We start from the raw sequence: 17,138 nt of genomic DNA, 5'->3' as shown, positions 1-17,138 counted from the left end.
CAATTCCGTAGCGAAGCACGGGTACATCAGTCAGTGTTATATAACTTTGAGCAGGATGAGTTACCTAATCACATTTCCACGAAATATAGCGGCTGGATTCCACCACGAGTTGCGTAAATATCTAGGAGAAAAGTTTAATACTAATATTCCTCTATATTTACACTAATGAGTGAGCCAACGCTCTCACTGGATTATGAAAAACAGAAATTTAATCAAATATCACTCCTCAAACACGTGGATTTTAAAACCAAGTACGCGAAAGTATTCACACTTGATATTTATAAACACCTGAAAGCAACAATGCTAAAATATATGTGCACATAGTGTCATAACTTATCATCACAAATATAAATTGCAATATTTCAATCTCACGTCGTCTAACATGAATTATTCACACACACACACACACACACACACACACGCACGCACGCGCGCGCGCGCAAGCAAATCTCTAAATTTTACGTCCAGAACCATGCATTTTCAACATTAGTAGTATGAGCAATACGGGTTCTAAAATGAGAGCTGAATCAGTATTTTCCCACGAGGTCATTGACCCCTGGCAAGGTCATTGATCTCATGACGTCACGGCCACATACTGTACTATTGTTTAGAAACATGGCCACGTACTCGTGACAGCTGTCAACTTGACGGGCCCTAACACTTTTGACCGCGTGCTCGTGTTTTGCCGTGGAATTTGAATAAGAGAACGTGGCTAACCTCACTGTTGCCGTCTTGATAGGTCCAAACGTCACTTTTTTGGTAACGTGCACTTATTTGGCGCGGTATTTCAATAAGTGCACATGGCAAACTTCACTCCTGTCATCTTGACAGGTCGTAACCACGTGCACTTGTTTGGCGCGGAATTTTGAATAAGAGAACGACCCCTAACCTCACTGCTGTCATCTTGACGGGATTTAGCCACGTGTTTTTGACAAGTGTGAGGCGCGGCATTTGGAAAAAGAGAACGACCCTAACCTCTTTGCTGTCATCTCCACGGGACTTAGCTACGTGTTTTTTGGCAAGTGTGAGGCGGGGAATTTTGGAAAAGAGAACGATCCTAACCTCATTGCTGTCATCTCGACGGGACTTAGCCACGTGCTTTTGACATGCATGAGCCGCAGGTTTTTCAAAAAGAGAACGATCCCCTACCTCACTGCTATCATCCAAACGAGAATTAGCCATGTGTTTTTTTAGAACTGTGTGGCGCGGAATGTTGAAAAAGAGAACGTTTCTAACCTCTCTGTTGTGATCTTGACGGGACTTAGCCACGTGCTTTTGACGGGTATGAGGCGCGGGTTTTTCAAAAAAGAGAACGATCCCTATCCTCACTGCTGTCATCTTAACGGGGCTTAGGCAACAGGCATGTGACGCGGAATTTTGAAAAGAACCACTGGGGCATAACCTAGTTTTACGGCCAGATGCCCTTCCCAACACATATTACCAGATCCCCTTCCTGACAACATCTTGAAGGGGCCTATTCTCACGGTGACCTAGTTTATAGCTAGATGGCCTTCCCAAAACCATCTTAGAGGGGTCTATCGTCAGAGGACACTTGTTTTAAGGCTAGCTACCCTTCTTGCCGAATACCCCTTCCCCGACACCATCTTGGAGAGGGCCTAACCTTACAGGGTGGTCAGATGGCCCTTCCCGACACCTTCCTGCCAGATCCCCTCTTTCCGACGCCATCTCGGAGGGTTCTAACCTTACAACGCATAGTTTGATAGCGAGATAATCCTTACCGACGCTATCTTGTAAAATCTCGACGTGCCCCTTCCCGACACCAACTTATAGGGGCCTAATCTCAGAAGACCCTAGCTTTAAGGCTAGCTGCCCTTCTCGACACCATCTTAGAGGGGAATAACCTCGGAATAATTTAGTTTTAAGCCTAGATGCCCTTCTCGACACCACTTGCCTCCATTTTATTTTTATGCTTTCGTCTCCATCCGACGGACTACTTAGTTGTGCAGTCTGCACATTGCTTTACGTCACTATCCGACGGACGCTATTGGACCTGGCTCTGTTCATGGCTTTACGTCTCCATCCGACGGACAAATAACGTGACGTCACAGCGTGACTTGCCTCCTCCTTATGAAAAAGTAAAAAAAAGACGTCAGGGCTCAAGCAAACTGTGCAGGTTCTATCCTATTACAGAGGACTGGAAATGCATTGTGCTGTGCCCTCTACTAAGAGCAACAATTTGTCGTGTTTAGAGCGTACCTGGCCTGTTGTTATCGTACAGTAAAGATTTGAATAGTCAGCATACATTCCCTTGTATTCTGAACAGACGAGACTTGGAGGAGGACGCGGTATCTTGTTCATAAAAGGAAACAGTAGGCATTAACATGCAGGTAGAAGATGATTACATGGAGTCGAACTTCTAAAACTCAGCGGGAAACTACCTTCCTACTTATTTCACGAATCAACTTTATGACGCAAACACGTAGTTACCATGACATAATAAAACATCATGGTTGCTGCATACGGTGTTCGCCCTGAATTCGTACTCATGCACGATAATGCCAAGGCTCATGTAGCGCGCATCACCAAAGCTGTCTTGCGAGAGCTGGACATTCAAGAGATGGAATGGCCAGCAGTGAAGTCCGACCTTAATCCAGTAAGTAGGCACATTTTAGTGTTATCTATCGTTACACATCTCTTCACGATTAGCTCATCAAAAAAGCCTCGTTGTTGAATGTTATCTTTTGTCAGGTCAGCTGCAAGTGTTGCTACAAGTGTTAAGACACCACAGAAGCCGGCGGGTGTTAATTCTGTCGTGAAGTTTTGAAATAAATGTTAGAAAATCAGGGGAACTTGCATTATGGGCTAATACACAAAAATCAAAAGGAAACGTCGCATGGTGATGATCGCGAACTACAACCATCTAGAAGACAAGTGTTAGTCAGCTGCACTTTACTCCCACCTTGTGATCACATTCAGATATGTGGCCAATCATTAAAAAATATGCTGGGTCATCCTGGCATTCGCATTACCAAAATCACAGCATGAAGAAAGAAACTGGTTAACGAATTATTACCTTAGAAACCAGTAAGACTTCATAGTACTGTACATACTTCCAGTGAATAACCGTCAAGGAAAATTTATAAGAATGTAGTATAATTCCACAAGTAGAAATACACAGACCAGGATATTGAATTAATCAAAGCTCATATTGCTTAATTCCCAACAGATAAAAGTCATTATTCATGTAGGAAATCGACTAAGTTTTAACTGAGTCCTGATTTAAACATCCGCAGGATGTACTGCGCATTCAAAGAAGCTCATCCAGCAAAGAACATTCACCAATGGTTCTAGTGATGGGTTTTCCACCGCAGAATCTCCAAGACCTCGAAGACTCTCATTGAAGAATAGGACCTGATACCGCAACCTGACCTCCGTCAACTTATACGGAGCATGCCACGTAGGTGCCAAGCTGTGATAAATGCTTATGGAGGACATACACCATACTGAAGCTCTCCAACTGCGATAAAAATCCACCGTGAAGGACTGTTACCACTTTGTTTTCGCCCCTACTAGGACATTATCGTTTTATGTTGAAAATGAATGCGAATCCATTGATGTCCTTTTGTATACTTCAGCGGTAAAGAATAATGGTAATATACCTGGGTGTGAAGTATTTTGTGGAGCATGGCATAGTTCAAAAACATGTTCCTCTAATATTTTGAGCTGTGTGTAAGTTTTCTTACAATTGAAACTCATCAAACGAATGCCACTTTCATTTATAATCAATTCTGGCGAAATATGAACCACGTAAATAACTCCTCATGATTTCAGTTTTCTTTCGGGCCACTATTCCTTCATTCTCTTGCTTACAGCTTCTTTCTTTTCAGCCATCCAATGTTGTTTCTCCTTGGTCGCTGTTTCTGGCTCTAGTAAACCCTCAGATGTGTGTATTTTGTTTGTGAAAGTGGTTCTGTTTTGGATGTCTTGATCCATGATATTCAATTCTTGCTGATCCTTCTTGGTGTTAACAAACCATTTGTCATTAGAGATGCCTTTCCTATTGGGTTTGTTGAAATGGTTAAAAAAGTTGTTAGTGAGTATGTCATTGGGCATTCCTGAAATAGGTCCAAAAATTGTAGCTCTTCGATTGCGTATTGTATCTGAAATCCTGCTGAATGATTTATATACTTCTTTGTCACTGCGTAATCGGTATGTGTTAAAACATATTTTTCGTTTGAGAATAAAAATATAACTCTCCACTTTGTAGAAGCTTAAAAACACAGAATAAAGAAAGAAAATGGTCAACGAATTATTACCTTAGAAACCAGTAAGACATCTTAGTACTGTAAGTACTTCCAGTGAATAACCGTCAAGAAAAATTTATAAGAATGTAGTATAATTTCTAGAGTATGCGATTAATCTGAGCTGAAAATATTTGATCCATTTATAATGAGATGCTGGATAATGTTGACACCTTGGAAACCACGGAGAACTTGCAACCACAGCTTTCCGGGAACTTGTCTAAACATACTGCATAAAGCTAGGAGCATTCAATAGACGCAAGCCGTCCCTGCAGTCCAATGGCAGCAACCTGCCTCTTACCCGGAGGTCCCGTGTTCTACTTCCGGCTTAGTCAGGAACATTTACCTAGATTTAAAGGCTGCGTTGAGGTCCATTCATCCTGCGTGAGAGCAATCAAGGAACTATCTAACAGTCGAGAGGATCCGTTACGCTGACCACGCCTCACATCATAACCTTTAGGGCTTCAGGCTGAGCAACTGTCGCCTAGAAGGCTCACCAGGGCTGTAGCTTCATGGACTATTTTGTAACTAAAACTTATTCGGTGGATATACAAATGGTGATGAAAACAGTAAGCGGGTGCTTTTTTCGACTCGTGTTATTTAAACACTTGCCTCCGGCTCGTGAATTAAACATCCCACTCAAGAAAATGTCAGCTTTTCAGCAACTTATATACTTTTAAATCCCATTTATTCAACGATTTTTCAGTATGTCCATTTTGAGTGAGGTCATGATTGGATCTTACTTCGACCTGATTGTTCACATCTTCAGGCGTAACTTCACCATCACGAATTTTTCTCAACTCCTTGCCCTGTAAAATTTAATCTTTACCTAGTCGTTTCCCAAAAAGGTGAGACAATGCATATCTGGTATAAGGCGTAATCAAAAATTTTCCGTTTGAGGGCGTTGCTCCAGCGGACATGCAAATTAGCACGACTCAGATGTAGTCAAAGGGATTAGTATGGTAGTATTGTCGTGCCGAGTGTGTGCGTTAAATCCGGCCACGTGAACTATGGCGACGTTATTATCAAAAGCGTCCAAACCGGACCAATGTGCTGTTACTCTAGTTTTGGCTGCCGAAAGGCGAATACTAGTGGACACCCATCGGAGAATGAAGACTGTGTATGGGACAGCATATCTATCGAAAACCACCGTTGTGGAATAGTGCACCAAATTCCGTGCGGGTCGCGTTTCGACAAAAGACGCTCGTCGATCCGGGAAGTCAGCCTCATCCATTACGAACAACAACTCAAGTGGGAGACACTAGAGCAACCGCCCTATAACCCTGATCCCTACCCATGCGATTATCACACCTTCGGTCCCCTCAAAAAGGCCTTGAATTGTCTACGCTTTCTGTTGGATGGGGATGTGCAGCAGGCGGTTACGAACTTCTTCACGAAGCAAGACACGGTGTTTTATCATAGGGGGATTTTCAACCTGGTCCGTCAATGGGATAAGTGCTTGAATGCTCACGGCTCTTTTACCTGGTTGGCATTTTGATTCAGGGCTGTATGGCCGTCGAACGGAAACATTTGGATCGCCACCTACAGCCTGCTAGCAGTACAAATCATCACAAGAAATATTTATACCTAAAACCTTCAATATGTCAGTGAAATATTTTACAATAAAAAAGTGTTTAATTTACTTAATAATTCCATTTAATATTGGAAAAAATGCAATGAAATTTAAATTAATCACAAATATTACAGGCAATAACTGCGTTTGTTTATCAATCCCGCATGGAATTCACACTCCGATGTCACATTTTTTTTTTTTTTTTGTAATTTCAACCAGTTGACCAAGTGTGAACAGCAAGGATAGAATAGTGCTAATGGGCGATTTCAATGCGAGAGTTGGTAATAGAACTGAAGGATACGAAAGGGTGATTGGTAAATGTGGGGAAGATATGGAAGCTAATGGGAATGGGAAGCGTTTGCTGGACTTCTGTGCTAGTATGGGTTTAGCTGTTACGAATACATTCTTCAAGCATAAGGCTATTCACTGCTACACATGGGAGGCTAGGGGTACCAGATCCATAATAGACTATATCTTAACAGACTTTGAATTCAGGAAATCTTTTAGGAATGTACGAGTTTTTCGGGGATTTTTCGGTGATACAGACCACTATCTGATCTGTAGTGAACTAAGTATCTCTAGGCCTAGGGTAGAGAAAGTGAAATCTGTCTGCAAACGAATAAGGGTAGAAAATCTCCAGGACGAGGAAATTAGACAGAAGTACATGGATATGATTAGTGAGAAGTTTCGAACAGTAGACAGTAAGCAGGTTCAGGATATAGAAAGTGAATGGGTGGCATACAGGGATGCTGTAGTAGAAACAGCAAGGGAATGCCTAGGAACAACTGTGTGTAATGATGGGAAACGGCGAATATCTTGGTGGAATGATGAAGTGAGAGCTGCTTGTAAACGCAAAAAGAAGGCTTATCAGAAATGGCTCCAAACAAGAGCCGAGGCAGACAGGGATTTGTACGTAGATGAAAGAAACAGAGCGAAACAAATAGTTGTTGAATCCAAAAGGAAGTCATGGGAAGATTTTGGTAATAACCTGGAAAGGCTAGGTCAAGCAGCAGGGAAACCTTTCTGGACAGTAATAAAGAATCTTAGGAAGGGAGAGAAAAAGGAAATGAACAGTGTTTTGAGTAATTCAGGTGAACTCATAATAGATCCCAGGGAATCACTGGAGAGGTGGAGGGAATATTTTGAACATCTTCTCAATGTAAAAGGAAATCATCCTGGTGGTGTTGCAAACAGCCAAGCTCATGCGGAGGAGGAAAATGATGTTGGTGAAATTATGCTTGAGGAAGTGGAAAGGATAATAAATAAACTCCATTGTCATAAGGCAGCAGGAATAGATGAAATTAGACCTGAAATGGTGAAGTATAGTGGGAAGGCAGGGATGAAATGGCTTCATAGAGTAGTAAAATTAGCATGGAGTGTTGGTAAGGTACCTTCAGATTGGACAAAAGCAGTAATTGCAGCTATCTATAAGCAAGGGAACAGGAAGGATTGCAATAACTATCGAGGTATCTCATTGATTAGTATACCAGGCAAAGTATTCACTGGCATCTTGGAAGGGAGGGTGCGATCAGTCGTTGAGAGGAAGTTGGATGAAAACCAGTGTGGTTTCAGACCACAGAGAGGCTGTCAGGATCAGATTTTCAGTATGCGCCAGGTAATTGATAAATGCTACGAGAGGAATAGGCAGTTGTGTTTATGTTTCGTAGATCTAGAGAAAGCATATGACAGGGTACCGAGGGAAAAGATGTTCGCTATACTGGGGGACTATGGAATTAAAGGTAGATTACTAAAATCAATCAAAGGCATTTATGTTGACAATTGGGCTTCAGTGAGAATTGATGGTAGAATGAGTTCTTGGTTCAGGGTACTTACAGGAGTTAGACAAGGCTGTAATCTTTCACCTTTGCTGTTTGTAGTTTACATGGATCATATGTTGAAAGGTATAAAATGGCAGGGAGGGATTCAGTTAGGTGGAAATGTAGTAAATAGTTTGGCCTATGCTGACGACTTGGTCTTAATGGCAGACTGTGCCGAAAGCCTGCAGTCTAACATCTTAGAACTTGAAAATAGATGCAATGAGTATGGTATGAAAATTAGCCTCTCGAAGACTAAATTGATGTCAGTAGGTAAGAAATTCAACAGAATTGAATGTCAGATTGGTGATACAAAGCTAGAACAGGTCGATAATTTCAAGTATTTAGGTTGTGTTTTTTCCCAGGATGGTAATATAGTAAGCGAGATTGAATCAAGGTGTAGTAAAGCTAATGCAGTGAGCTCGCAGTTGCGATCAGCAGTATTCTGTAAGAAGGAAGTCAGCTCCCAGACGAAACTATCTTTACATCGGTCTGTTTTCAGACCAACTTTGCTTTACGGGAGCGAAAGCTGGGTGGACTCAGGATATCTTATTCATAAGTTAGAAGTAACAGACATGAAAGTAGCAAGAATGATTGCTGGTACAAACAGGTGGGAACAATGGCAGGAGGGTACTCGGAATGAGGAGATAAAGGGTAATTTAGGAATGAACTCGATGGATGAAGCTGTACGCATAAACCGGCTTCGGTGGTGGGGTCATGTGAGGCGAATGGAGGAGGATAGGTTACCTAGGAGAATAATGGACTCTGTTATGGAGGGTAAGAGAAGTAGAGGGAGACCAAGACGACGATGGTTAGACTCTGTTTCTAACGATTTAAAGATAAGAGGTATAGAACTAAATGAGGCCACAACACTAGTTGCAAATCGAGGATTGTAGCGACGTTTAGTAAACTCTCAGAGGCTTGCAGACTGAACGCTGAAAGGCATAACAGTCTATAATGATAATGTATGTATGTGTGTGTATGTATGTATGTATGTTACACTCCATGTCGTACGATGTCGGCATGTAAAAGATCTCTGGTGATACATTTGGTATTTACCCGACAAAATTAATTAAAATCTCAGCCATAGACGCCCAAGAGAGATCCGGTTTACTCTAGGTCCGCTAGATGGCAGACAGAGTAAACCGGAACGTCGAAATTGACGAGCAGACAGCCAGATGGCGTCAAATCGAAATGTCTGCAAACGGTAGCTGAGGCCATACGATTATTATTACCGGTTCAGTGATTACGCTATATTCAAAGAAAATAATACAATAAATCGTTGCCATAGAAACAAACTCCTGTTGTATGTACAGAAGAAATTCTATGTCATAATCATAATTTAAAAACTATAAATATAAAAATAAACATACCTCCGTTAAAGAAATACATCAATAAATGTAGAACATGTAGACAATCTTTTCCCTTAAACACTTTATTTTCTGACTGCTAATGATAACTTGGAACTATTCAGCATATTACCTTCATTGCAAAGGTAAAGGAATTCAACCTGGTGCCTGTCTGATGGATCAAAACTCTAGGTGTGGGCAGTTTTAATTAGATGACTTGAAAATGATTACCTACCCTTTCTATCCGGACCCAGTCTTTATTTTCTTCAATTTTTATGTACAAGTGTATTCCTGTTTGTCCAATATATTCTAATCCACAACTACTTTAAATTTATAAACCCCGGTAAGAAAATTCTACACAAGAATTAAAGAACATGGGAAAGAAAATCAAAATGGAAAAGGTAGATTACCCTTTTCTAGTCATCTAATTAAAGCTGGTCCCAGCTATAGTTCTGATACATCAGACAGGAATCTGGTTGAATTCCTACACTTTTGCAATAAAGTTAATGAACTGAATACTTTGAATTCCTTTGAAATTATAATTACAGTATGAAAAGGAAGTGCTTAAATGAAAATATTCAGAAAGTTCTACACTCACGGATTTAATTCCTTGAAGCTATGATGTGCTTTCTTTTATCTTTTTATGTTTAATCTGATCTGTATTTTTACTTGGTAATCTATAACTGATTTCATACAAAAGGCAACAACTTATTTACATTCTTTGCCTTGAAATTAGCCTAATCGTTGAAGTTGGTAAGCAATTAAACAATTTTTACGGGAATAGGTAATTTTAACCTTGTTCTATTATATACCCGAATAAATGACATTTCTTCTTCTTGAAGTGCCATGTCCGTAACTGAATGATGAAAATCATTTCAACTACGTCATCCTATTGATGGCTGATCTGAACGGAGCTGTTGAGGAAACGCAGAACTACTGACGTACGTTGTCCAGCCACGAGATCGTTCTTCTGCCCGGGCGGCGTCTTCCACATATCTTTCCCTGCAGGAACGGAGATGATGTCCTCTGAGGTCCAGGTTAAGGTCGCGGCCCTTGAAGACTGTCTGGAGCTTGAAGAATGTGGTTCTCGTCTTCTAAAGCACTTAACACCCAGGGATTTTTCCCAATCTCCACTGACTGAAGACCCCCAGGCAAGTCATTTTTGAGGCTCTCTGAAGAAGTCTTCCTGCCATCAAGATGCCTCAGTCTGCCACCGGCTGATTGCCCACGATGATATATTGGGTCTTTTTGATGTTCAGCCTCAACTCAAACTCCTCACACACAGTCACAACGCCATCCAATAATCTCTGTAGACCTTCATGGCATGACACCATACATGTATTTAAAATATCTAAAAAGTATAGTAACTCGAACGGTGCTGTGTCGGGGACGGACGTTTTCATGCACGTAAAACCCCGTTTATCCGTACTAACTGGGACCAAAGGAAATCTGGACAAATCGAAAATCCGGATAATCCGGATTATGGGTTATAAGCTGATGATGATGATGATTGTTGTTTAAAGGGGCCTAACATCGAGGTCATCCGCCCCTAATGGTACGAAATGAGACGAAATGGAATGAGAAATTAAAAGTCTAAAATTCTCCACTGACCAGAATTCAAAGCGTGAGAACGAAGAATGAATGGATGGATATGAATTTAAAACAATCAGTGGATGCGACCCGCAATGTCTCGCATTCACAGAAACTGACGTAAAATAATAGGATTACTGACCAAGGGACTGCTGCTAAAGCATAACACTGAAACGAAGATGCCTGCAGTCTAAAGGGGGTCCAAAATCCAAGTTATCGGACCCTCGTAACGGTACTGATCGCAAGGAAAGTAGAACCATGGTATTTGTCCTGTTGTGGTATTAATCAAAATTATCAGAGACTCGCGGTATTCCACACATTATGGTACTACTCCCAGGTTATGAAATTCGACATATAATACAGAACTATGTTTTTCTCACTTTGCGGCGCCATTTACAGGCAACGCAAAACTATGGTGTTCATCACATACGAGTACTAACCACAGGGACCTTCCCCTATCCCGTGGTGTTCCTCACATAGTGGGTACAGGCAAGGCAGAACCATGGTAGCTATCATACCATGGTCCTGCTCATATGGTGGTACTAATTACAGGTACTGCAAAAACCGACCGCACGGCGCTCCTGTGTGCTACTAATCACAAACCTATTTCGAACCTAATATACTGGTACTGTGCTCAAGTAAAAGCAACCCATGATGCTCTCCGCGTGGTGGTACTAATCACAAATAGTTTCATGTTTCCAAGATGACCATCCCTTGGTCGCCCCTTTTAGTCGCCTCTTACGACAGGCAGGGTATACCGTGGGAGTATTCTTCGTCGGCGTTCCCCACCCACAGGGGGTTGTATGTTTGGTCCGCGAGAGGTATTTTATTTCCCTCAAGTCCGCCGGCAAGCCGGTTAGAACCCCTCTATCCGCCACCTGGAACGCGCCACGTGGGAGTATCACCTCTCCACCTGCTACGCCAGCGTAGCTGGTTCGTGGTGGGTTATAAGCAAAACAAAATCCTTAAATAAGCAGACTTACCGTTTATGACGATAACAAAATTATGTTTTGTAACGAAATTATTTACATAGTATTTATTGGTTACAACATATTAAATTATATATCAATATCTTCTTTTTCTTGTACCGTATCATTATTGGATGTCGGCTGTCATCAGCGCGATCTGGTTCTTGTTCTCAACAACTCGAAAAAGAGTGGGGGGGGTACTAAGCCCATCCCATTCCTGTAAATTCCATAGCCAAGATATTCTCCTTCTTCCCCTACTTCTGATTCCTTTCATTTTACCTTGTAAGATAAGCTGCATGTGTGTATAATTATAATTTCGAATGATATGGCCAAAATACTCAAGATTCTTCTTCTTGATGTTGTGCATGAGCTCTAGCTCTTTGTTCAGGCGTTGGAGTACTTCATTGTCATACAGGGTGTTAGGTGTATACGTGCAGATATTTATTGTAGCAATAGAGAACGATGTGACGAACCACTATATATCAAACTTTTAGTAATCCTCGGAAGTTATTTTCGAGAGCAAAGGGGTACGATGTTTTTAGAATAGGTAGTATGCCTTTTTCTTGTGAATGAATAGCTTTCCTTTGATAACAGGCAAGTCACGCGCCATCCCTGCCAAACTGGCTTCTGTTCTGTTTATGTTTAAGAGCAAATGTACTACTGTGACAGCTGAGCGCTCCATATTCAATGCCACGAGATGTTACGTAATATACTTGCCAAACTGGTTTTATGTTTACGACCAACTGACCTACGGTAACAGCTGAAGGCTACCAGTCTACAACATGTTACGTTACATTATCGCCAGACTGGTTTGTTGTTGTTAGTATTTAGTTTCCGTCTTAGGGGTTTCAGACAACACTAGTTATCGGTTTCGGACCCTGGAGATGTATTGAATTCACAACGTTAATACTGGTTCATTTGCTGTTACGTCCTTTAGGGGATAGGGATATCTGTGGTCCTCAGCCCTGTGGTCTAGTGAGTATGGAAATGACCTGAAAACCTGTGTCGGTGCGCGACCTGTACGAGCGTGTGATATAATTATTGGTTGGGATACGCACGCCGGGACGTGAAATGCGGTACGATCCCCGTTGTGCATTGCGTAAAGGTAGAAGAAGGAAGACAGTTCCTTGCGCCAACCAACAAATGCATGGCATAGGATATCCATATGAGTAGAATCAGAATTGAATTATCGAAGCACATCGAACGTTTTTTTTCAAACGAAAAATGGACATATTATACAACTAAGTAAATTAAACGTACCTACATTTCGTGCTTCCTGCTTGGTTGAATGGCTAAAACGGTTGAGGTGCCAGCCTTTTGACTCCAACTTCGCATGTTCGAACCTGGCCCCGTGCAGTGGTATTTGAAGGTGCTCAAATACGTCAGCCTCGTGTCGGTATATTTACTGGTACACCGAGCTCGACAGCTGCAGTCGCTTAAATGCTACCAGTATCCAGTATTCGGGAGATAGTGGGTTCGTACCCCACTGTCGGTAGCCCTGAAGATGGTTTTCCGTGGTTTCCCATTTTCACACGAGGCAAATGCTGGGGCTGTACCTTAATTAAGGCCATGGTTGCTTCCTTCCCACTCCTAACCCTTACCTGCCCCGTCATCGCTATAATACCTATCTGTGTCGGTGCGACGTAAAGCAACTTCTCATTCGAGCCAAGACACCACTGTGGTTCAGAATATCCTCTGGTGCTTAAACATACGTTCACGGAGGTCATCCGAAGCGGTTACCTCAGTTCGGTATACTTTGTTTCTCATGTCCCCCCAGGCATAACAATCCACTGGAATAAGGGCTGGCCAATTGATAGTTCCGCATCGTCCTGTCTACCGTTGAGGAAATGTCTGCACCATCGTGTAAAATCCACGTGGTTCGGCGTAGTCGAAGCGACACGTCCTCTGAAAGCTCCAGTAACGTTCTGTATCTACTGTACAGGAGCAAGATAACATTAATAAAAAGATGTAACCGACCTCCAACTACACCCATCCTGATATTAATTAGAACCGGTGCTGGAAACTGCCTTGTCCTATTGAATGGGGATATTCCACAGCTCATGAGTGGGATATAGTGGGTTCCAACCCCTCTGTCGGCAGCCCTAAAGGTGGTTTACCGTGGTTTTTCATGTTCACACCAGTCAAATGCTAGGGCTGTACCTTAATTAAGACCACGGTTGCTTCCTTCCCGATCCTAGTCCTTAGTTATATCTGTCGCCATAAAACCTATCTGTGTCGGTGCGACGCACCGATACACATAGGTCTTATAGGACGATGGGATAGCAAAGACCTAGGAGTTAGAAGGAGGCGGCCGTGGCCTTAATTAAGGTACAGCCCTAGCATTTGCCTGGTGTGAAAATGGGAAACCACGGAAAACCAACTTCTGGGCTGCCGACAGTGGGATTCGAACCCATTATCTCCGGGATGCAAGCTCTCAGCCATGCGTCTCTAACCGCACGGCCAACTCGCCCGGTAATAATAATAATAATAATTTTTGCTGCCGGGCAGATTGGCTCAGACGGTTGAGGCGCTGGCCTTCTGACCCCAACTTGGCAGGCTCGATCTTGGCTCAGTCCGATGGTGTTCGAAGATGCTCAAATAAGTCAGCCTCGTGTCGGTAGATTTACTGGCGCGTAAAAAGAACTCCTGCGAGACTAAATTACAGCACCTCAGCGCCTCCAGAAACAGTAAGAGTAGTTAGTCGGACGTAAAGCAAGTAACATTACCGGTATTATTATTAACAAGTCATTAGGAGCTGAAAGGCAGGGAAGAAAATAGTAAAATGTGCGTGGTGTAGGAGGAAACAAGATGAAATGTACTTCACCCGTGCCTACATAGCTCGCAGTAGTTTACTACAGGATAGTATGCGTAAGACCAGAACCAGGTCTCTTTGCGATGAGTCAGGTGTATCTTCGTATTGTGGTTAGCACTAGAGGACAAAGTGTGACAAACAGGTTTTGTGTATAAACATCAAACATGCACATCAACAGACACACACACGCAATGTACCCAAACCAGTACAGTGTAGAATGAAGAACTGCCATGCTGTGTTCAAGGTCAATATCTAGCGTTTTAACAAGCACGTCTTCCGTGTGTTGTGTTCAGCTTGTGCCACGTACAAGGCAATCGCGAACTGAAACTCTAGATTTATAATTTTTGTTACCGGTACTTCAATTTTTCTGCTCGTATTTATGAGAATATCGAACTATCGAGACTCAAAATACTACATCGTTTGAGAACTGAACTCCCAACTCAATACGCTGCAGAAATGGTGTAACATCTGACATACCAATGTGAAACACGTAGCAATTGTTCAAGTGACCTCCCTGGACTACTCTGCAGGCTTCACTTCTCCGTACCCGGCGAGTTGGCCATGCGGTTAGGAGCGCACAGCTGTGAGCTCGCATCCGGGAGATTGGGGCTTCGAACCCCAATGTCGGCAGCCCTGAAGATGGTTTTCCGTGGTTTCCCAAGTTCACACCAGGCATTGCGGGGGGTTGAACCTTAATTAAGGCCACGACCACTTTCTTACCATTCCTAGGCCTTTCTTGTCCGATTGTCGCCATAAGACCTCTCTGTGTTGGTGCGACGTAAAGCAACTAACAAAAGAAAATCACTTCTCCGAATCCAGTCTTCCGTAATATCCATTGGAGATCTGGCGGGCCAATTGATGGGTCCATGTCGTCCTATTCGCCATAGACCAAAGGACTGCTCCAAATGATCACGCAGTAAGCGGCTTATATCAGGTGGTGGACCATCGTGTAAAAACCACATGTTTCGGCGTAGTCGAAACGGAGCGTCCTCTGAAAGCTCTAATACATACATACATACATATCTTTATTACCCACCCTAGAATACACCATCGGCTTTACAGGTAATAAAGACAGACAGAGCGAAACCCAAAAACAAAATAACAAACAAACAAACACTAGGCACTACATCTCTCCTAAAACTACTTAGCTAAATTATTTACCTCTAAATCTACTCAGTGTCCTCCCACACGCACGCGGATAGCCGGCAAACGTGCAGAAAGCACCGCACTACAAATTACCCTATTTCCCTATTCCCCTATTCCTACCAACCACCTAGAAAAAAATATATATAGTAGACCGGTCTCTGCGTCAGCCCTGGTATGGAATACATGCCCACCAACCCGTTGATCGCAGGGACCAGCCTCGCCACGTGAGAACTGATCTTATTTCTCACCTACACCTGCTGACAATGTATTCCTTACCTACCATGTGTGCCAAGCCAGCTTGGCGGAAACCCGACCCATCACATGGCTTGTCACACACTTCCGCTATATACGTCACACCTTCTCTATTCATTGTCAGCAAACTACCTTCCCTCTTCTTTTTCTTTTCTTGCCGTGCAGACATGCTAAGCCTAGCTTCTTTGGGTTGGGTCAAGCCCCCAACCCCTCCCTCTTCCCTTGATACGCCACCTTCTCCTCTCTCGCACTATTCCTGCCCACTACATCTCACCTTCTTGCACTTAAGACTTAAACATCAACAATTTTTTTTTTCACTTACACACAAACAGACAGTTTCCATTCCAAGTCCATCAGTTCACTCAGTCTTCACAATCTACAACACCACACTTGCCTCAAACTGTTAAATTTAATTTTTATACTTCCAACATTTTCTCCTTAACTACAGTCCCCCTTAATCAATCTAAATTACTATTACACACACCATCTTTATCCTCCCTCCTCACACAAATACTTTTTTTTACACCTCATATACACACAAACAAATAGTACTCCATTCCAAGTTCATTAGTTCGCTCAGCCATCTCACTACTTTTTTTTTCATTTTTTTTTTACCTAAGCTTCATTACTACCATCCACGGTAAACTTAAACTATAGAACAGCTTCTTAAATTTACACTACCCTCAAGCCAACTCAACCTCCCCTATTCTCAACTCTTACCTAATTTTCTCAGTCTTTCCCTTGTTACCAACTCTTCTCTTATACACCTCTGCTCTCATATTCCAGAAGTCATTAATCTATCACCTCCTCCCCTCCTACTACTTCCCTATCTACTTCCCAACACCCTGCCCCAGGCGGATCACCTTTTCCACAGGGCAAGGTGCTCACCCCCTTTCCCCTAACACTACAGCCCCCTTTTCTGATATCATCCCCTTCCCGCATCTGCTCAGGGCGGATATCCATTCCTCTGAGCAGAATGCCCTCCCCCTTCCTCCCTCGGCAAGAACCACATTATCTGAACATCCCCTGTTACTCCCTCAATTTCTTTATAAATATGAAAGCTCTAATAACGTACCTATGAGGAACTCCAGGTAAGGTACCCCTATGAACTGTGCAGGTAAGATGATGATAATAATGTCATTGGCTTTACGTCCCACTAACTACTTTTCACGGTTTTCGGAGACGCGGATTTGCAGGAATTTAGTACCATAGGAGTTCTTCACGTACCAGTAAATCTACTGACACAAGGCTGACGTATTTGAGCACCTTGTCAAGACTGGACTCAGAAGGCCAGTGCCTCAACCGTCTGAGCCACTCAGCCCGGCAAGATGATTGGTGCAGCACTGCGTAAAGTGCTGGCCTTCTGAACCCA

General features: G+C 42.7%; 1 protein-coding gene across 1 annotated transcript in view; it reads right to left on the bottom strand.

The window, feature by feature from the left end:
* Positions 1 to 17,138, bottom strand: part of LOC136879328 (tachykinin-like peptides receptor 86C) — a 1,256,628-nt gene that overhangs the window by 897,910 nt on the left and 341,580 nt on the right. The window lies entirely within an intron of this gene.

Source organism: Anabrus simplex, chromosome 8 (genome assembly GCF_040414725.1).
Source record: "Anabrus simplex isolate iqAnaSimp1 chromosome 8, ASM4041472v1, whole genome shotgun sequence".
NCBI classification, from domain to species: domain Eukaryota; kingdom Metazoa; phylum Arthropoda; class Insecta; order Orthoptera; family Tettigoniidae; genus Anabrus; species Anabrus simplex.
This window is presented reverse-complemented; position numbering and strand designations above follow the sequence as displayed.